Below are 7,300 nucleotides of genomic sequence, written 5' to 3' on the forward strand. Positions count from 1 at the left end.
ATATGCATGTAGAGGTTTCAAACTAATCAATACATGCCTGCTAATGGCGGCAAAATACAAGTCTAGCCTTAATTTGCACCATCATGATACCATCAGAGTTATACTTCACTCTTATATATCTCCTTGTAACCAAACCAGTTATAATCATAGTTATGACTTACAAGGTGTAAAGTCTCATATAATTTATCTTTTAAAGCCTTAAATTATTTGACCAGGGCTTGACATTGACGAGGATGCTTAAATGCCTTCTTATGAGTAGGTTCACTTTCAAGAGCTTGTAGTGTTCAAAATAATCAATATTTGTAATTAAGTGAATCCATCTTTTACGGTGTGTTTGGATTGAAGGAATTGGAGGGAAAAGAAGAGAAGAGAAATGGAGAGATGATATGTCTTTCATTTGGATAACAAATGAGGAAGAAAGAGAATTGGAGGGGAGAGAAATGGAAAGATTAAATTGTAGGAAATTGATCCCTCAATCAATGGAGAGATTTGGAAGGAAAACTCACCATTCCTCCCTCCCCTCCTCTTCTCCTCCCTCCCCTTCTTTTCCTTCCCCTTTCTTTATCCAAACACACTGTTAAGCATGTCACCGTGGTAGGAGTATTATAAATATAATGAGTGTTATTACTAAATAGAAAAAGGAGCAATGATACGTCAATGGAAAATTAAATTTGGGAAAGAATTTACACCGTTTGGATAAAAAAAGAGGAAGGAAAAGAAGGGGAGGGAGGAGAAGAGGAGAGGAGGGGAGGGGAGGGAAGAAGTGTGAGTTTTCTTTCAAATCTCTCCATTATTAGAGGGATCATTTTTCTCTCTCCCGCCCTCCAATTCTCTTTCTTCTTCATTTGTTATCCAAATGAAAGATATCACATCTCTCCATTTCTCTTCCCTTCCTTTCCCTCCATTTCCTTCAAACACACCGTAAAAAAAGGATAAAAATGTAAAAGGCTTGTTTTTATTTAAGCATGGTTATATTGATATATACATTGTATGTTCTTAAAAGAAAAAAAAAAGCATGCTTACTAATATGGAACATCCTTATGTTAAATAATTGCTGTATTTACATGTGCTATAATCCTATTTTCCATTCTTCTAAAGCTAACACGATTTCTTAGCAAACTTTACCAATACTAGGGTGGCTAATGCGATAACTAGTCACGTTCGGGAAACTTTATTAGTCGGTGGTTACATTAATGAGGAAAAATATATAACCAAATATTTTAGAGTAAATATGTAAATACAGAATTTAAAGGGGATAAATTTTTAGTGCTTAGAGAGCCACAAGGGCGGTTAATGAGAATTGATCCCAAGATATTTTGGTACCGGGAGGGGAGCTCTAACCACTTGAGCTATCCCTCACTCTCATTTAAAGGGGATAATTGACAGCACATACACTATTTATAAGAGTAATCTTTTACTTTTAATAAGGTATCGCAATACAACTCGATTCAAAAGTCCAATCTAATTCTCAAAATAAAAATTATGGAATGAATTTTTTTCTAAGAAAAAAAATTTCTCCATCAACCATTAGATATGGATTTAGAATCCATTTCGTGCGATTAAACCAAGAGAAGGTATTGTGCCAATCCGGACTGACGAAATGTTTCGTCAGACTGACAAAATGCAGATTTTGATATCCTCAATTGGCATAATGATATCCTCTATTGGATGGATAGTATCCTCTATTGGCTGGATGATATCCTCGACTAATTGGATTATTTCCTTTATTGGCTATATGATATCCTTTATGGGCTGGATAATATTTCTACTGGCTAAATGATATCCTCTATTGGCGGGATGATATCCTCTATTGGCTGGATGATATTCTCTACTAACTGGATGATATCCTTTATTGTTTATATGATATCCTTTATTGGTCGAATGATATTTCTATTGGTTGGATGATATCCTCTATTGGTTGGATGATATCCTCTATTGGTTGGATGATATCCTTTTATTGGCTATATGGTATCCTTTATTGGCTGGATGGTATTTCTACTAGCTTGATGATATCCTCTATTGGCTGAATGATATTTTTTTTATTGGTTATATGATATCAAGGCTTGATGATATCATATAGCCAATAGAGGATATCATCCAGCCATGATATCATATAGCCAATAAAGGATATCATAGACACAATCATAAACGATATCATATAGCTAATAGAGGATATCATCCAACCATGATATCATATAGCCAATAGAGGATATCATCCAACCAATGGATGATATGTATAACTTGTTTGAAGATATGTATAATATGTTTGATAATACGTATAACAATGGTGGAACCTCCATTGAAGTGCTCGTACTAAGGTCATGGGCATAACATAACTTGCTCATTTTTCAACCAAAATACATGCATATTTTATCAAAATGCTCACAATTTAACATACAATCATATGGGACAATCAATTTCAACAATTATACATCACATAAGAAAGCCCCAATTCGATTTTTGGACATTTTTCAAAAAATCCGAGAATCTCAAGCTTTCTCTCTCTTCTGCCATGGATGACCTCGCTACTCTCCTTCGCCGTAACCACCACCAACTTGTCATCGAGTGAAAACTTATTCTTCATCGCAAGAAGATGATGTTGATCTGATACTTTCTTGAGTCTCGACTGACGAAATATTAGGTACGGCTTGCCATACCCAATACTTTGTGTTAAACCAAACACAATCCATACCGCCCTAATCTATGGATCTAAATCCATTCCACTCCATACTCGTACCATGAACCAAACAACCCTTTAAGGTATTTCCTATCCTTGTCAAGTCTCGTAAAAGGCTTAATAGTATAATCCTACTTCTCAAAAGTATAAATAATTTCTTCAAGGTTTGGACTCGGAAGTATGAATTAACTTAACTCTCTGACAATATAGCATATACTGAACCCCAATGTTGAGCAGACAGCAAGCTAAAAAATTTGAGTATGTGATTTAGCATTTTAGCCTATTCGAGGCAAAGAAAACCAATACGAAGTTTTTACTAATGCCTCATTACTATCATCAATCAAGAATAACCCATTTCTTCCAAAAAAAAAAAAAAAAAAAAAAAAGAATAACCCATTAAAATTGGATAAAACTAAAGCTTTGATCATTTTTTACACAATTAATTTGAGCATTAATACACGATTAATTAGAGACCTAAAACCTTGTTATTAATAATACGGCACATATACACTATATTGATTTGACTGTTACTTGAAATCGATATTAAATCGAGGCATGGAAATGAAGATATGTTACTTGAAATATTATAATAACAATAATAAAAAAAATAAAATAAAATCAGAGAGCATAAATTAAAAGATCATTACGTAAAACGTAAATAGAATGCTACCTAAAAATTGTTAATACCATATATTAAACATCGTTATAATGTTACATATAATGCTCTATGTATTATCCTAAGCGCACTATTAGCAGAGGAAAAAAAAATCCCTCTTCACTCTCTACTTTTCCTCTCATCCACATCAGATTTTTAAAGAAATAATTTTTTTCATCCCACCAACAACAAATCAAAAAATTCCCTCACCATTCTCTTTCTTACTTTTCACTACCCCACTATATTCTCTCTAGCTTATTTTCAATTTTTATAATAATTACTATCCATAATACTTCCTACCCATATACTTGATGATAATTAAATTGTAATTAACTATAATTGTGACTTTAATTAAGTACGAACTAATTAAATAATAATGATTATTGGAAGACATAAGTAATAAAACTAGAAATGCATTACATTAATAAAAAGTGAACTATGATTACGATACATGTTGATTAAAGCGTCATTAGATTTTAAGGATTATTGTCACCAAACTTTTCCCAAATGTGCTCTATCAAGTCATCTTTCAAGGATTGATGAGTTCGTCTATTACGCATAGCGTCCTTTATCTCCAAATATTTATTAATGTCGATAGGACGTCTTGTTTGAAACTGAAATGTCTCATCATTATTTGGAGTACCACTTGTACTAACTTCACCTCCTAGGCGCGACATTGGGCGATCTGTTTCGTAATATCTTCTTGTTACTTCAGCATTTTTATAAGTATCTCGTTCATCCTTTACTATCATGTTATGAATTATTATACAAGCCTTCATAATGTCAGCTAGCACATCTTCATCGTAAGCAAGAGCTGGTTGCCGTACAATTGCAAACTTCGTTTGTAGGACACCAAATGCACGTTCAACATCTTTACGTGCATCAGCTTGTCGTTCAGCGAAAAGCATATGCTTATGAGTTTGAGGATTGGTAAATCCTTGCACAAAAGTAGCCCAACTCGGATAAATACCATCAGCTAGGTAGTAAGCCATGTTGTATTCATGGCCATTGACATTGAACTTCACTGTAGGTGCTTGACCTTGCAACACATTAGTAAAAACTGGTGAACGGTAAAGTACATTAAGGTCATTACAAGAACCTGGAATACTGAAAAAAGAAAGCCATATCCATAGATCTTCATATGCAACTGCTTCTAAAATGAGGGTTGTGTTCTTATTTCGTCCGCAATATTGACCTTTCCATGCATTTGGGTTATTCTTCCACTCCCAATGCATACAATCAACATTGCCAATCATCCCTGGAAAACCTCGTTGGTCATTTCTATACAGGATCTTTCGTAGGTCATCGTCCATCAGGCTTCGTAAATATTCAGCTTCAAATTCCTTAATTACCCCTTCATAGAAATTTTTTAGACATTTCTGTGCAGTTGTTTGACCCATACGTAGATACTTGTCAACAGCGTCAGGAGCCACCCCATATGCTAACATTCTCATCGCTGCCGTGCATTTTTGGAGTCCAAACAACCTAACTTCCCATATGCATTCCGCCTTTGCTGGAAAAACTCATCATTTTCCACAATCTTATTCACAATCTTACAAAAAAGAGGTCGTTTCATCTGAAACCTCTGGCGAAACTGGCTTTCATTATATACAGGAGGATCCGCAAAGTAGTCGTTGAACAATTGGTTGTGCCCTTGTTCATGATTTCTATCCATTTGAACCCGAACATGAGCATCTGTATTATTACGTTGATTTCGAGGTGGAGGTGTTGGGTACAATTTAGGTGGCAAGTGATTATTGACAAGGTTGTCAATAACTTGGTGAAATTCTTCATTACTATCAGATGAAGAACTTGAGCTTGAAGAGCTTTTTTAAAACAATATTTGTGTTAATTTTAGTAAGTTTATGTGGATGATGTTTTGAATGTGTATTGTAAACCATTCACATAGTCTTTATATAGAATGAATGAGGCACATTTGTTCATATAATACGATTCAGAAAGTTGGTACATAAAATTTCAATGTTATTAAGGTGATTATGACTACACAATGAAAAAAAATGACATAAATAAGACTACACAATGACACAGTACCATAAATATTACACAATGTTATAAATAAGACTAAAAAATGACATAAATAAGACTACACAATGACATAAAAAAGACTACATAATGTCAGAAACAAGACTACACAATGCAATAAATAAGACTACACAATGTCATAATTAAGACTACATAATGTCAGAAACAAGACTGCATAATGTCAGAAACAAGACAACACAATGCCATAAATAAAATTACACGATACCATAAAAAAACAATACTACACAATGCCAAGATAAAATACTAACTGTTCATTTTTAATTTACCCGTACAGTTCCTGGAGTAATTTCTGCTTAAACTTCTCTTCACTAGTAGAAAAAAGTAATTAGGAAGCCCCAAATGGGAAGCGGTTATTCAATTCCGCTTCCAAAAAGCCACAAAAACCCACCCAAAAAAAAAACACCTAAGAATTGAAAAGGGAAGCGGTTTGGGTCGAACCGCTTCCATAAATAAAATTTGAAGCAATTCAAACCGCTTCCTTTTTAAAAAATAAAAAATAAAATTGGCGCCCATGTAAAAAACCCAAAACCCTTGAAAATTTTTGAACTCCCTCTCATTTCATTCGCACTGTTTCATTTCGTTCCCCTCCTAATTCACTCCCTCTGAGGTCGACACTCCACCACCACCACCACCACTCCTTCGCTCTATTTTCTCTTTTTTTTTGCTACTCGTGGGTTGTTGTTGGGGTGTTGCTAGCTGTTCGTGGTTGCTGCTGTGGTGTTGCTATTCGTGGGTTGCTGCGCGTGGGCTGCTGCTGTGCGTGGGTTTGCTGGTGGTGTTCGCGGTATTCGTTGGCTGCTTCTGTTCGTGGTTTGCTCCACCACCACACCTCTCTCTCTCCCTGCCATAACTACCTCAAAGCAAAGGCACCACCACACCTCTCTCTCTCACTCCACATTCCTTCTCTTTCTCACTCTCAAATTAGGGTGAGTTCTTGCTAAATTTTACTTCCATATGATTTAATTATTTGTTTATTCCAAACTTAAAAGTTAGGGTTTCAAATTTAGTTAACACATTTTATCTTAATTGTTTTATTAATTGTTTGTTTATTCCATATTGTTAATTTTTACTTTTATTGTTTACATGTTATATATTTATATGTTGTTTGAATTTGAGTAGCTTTAAAGTGATTTTGTTGAATATAATAGTTATTAGTTAACTAGTTAGTTTGTTAAATTTGGTTAGTAAAATATAATGTATGAATGGATTGTTATGAATGAATGTATGGATTGTAAAGTAACTTTAGTTTGCTTGTAGGTACTTTAATTAGCACTATATAAATGAATGAACTTGTGTATTGTTGAATGTCAAATAAATGCAAATTATTGAATGCTTGCATCATCATTTGCCTAGATACCCATTCGAGTCTTTCTTATTAGGAGAAAGTCTTGAATAGTCCCCGGTTAGGACTGTTCTTGGACGTTTAATCTCACTTAGGTAGTAAATGTAAGTCTGTTTTTCGATTTTAAGGAATATCCCAGCTTATCATTTTCCCACCGTGTTCTCTGGGTGCCTATGTAGGTAAGTAATTACCTACATTGTGTACTTGGAGAAATAGGGGGGAAATGTTGCCGGATTTTCCCTAAAATTGGAAAGTTGACATACATTCACTAGTGAGATTAAACGTTCAAGGATGGGTTAGGTTGGAGTTATAAGGACCTTTTTGGAGCATTCATTTTTACGCGATGTGAATGATATATATGGAATGTACTCTGATTGACATCATATACGTGTTGGTATGCTTAAAGGCAATTTAAAACGTCGATTGATAGCGGTTGGATGTATGGTAGACGTGATACATTGGAATTCTTTAATGGGGTTCAAGAGTTTTGCAAGAGTGCTTCACAGTATCAGCTTAGAACGGGTGTCAATTACCTTTATTGCCCTTGTAATAATGTCACATT

This window comes from Chenopodium album, chromosome 11 (genome assembly GCF_948465745.1).
Source record: "Chenopodium album chromosome 11, dcCheAlbu1.1, whole genome shotgun sequence".
Classification (NCBI taxonomy): Eukaryota; Viridiplantae; Streptophyta; class Magnoliopsida; order Caryophyllales; family Amaranthaceae; genus Chenopodium; species Chenopodium album.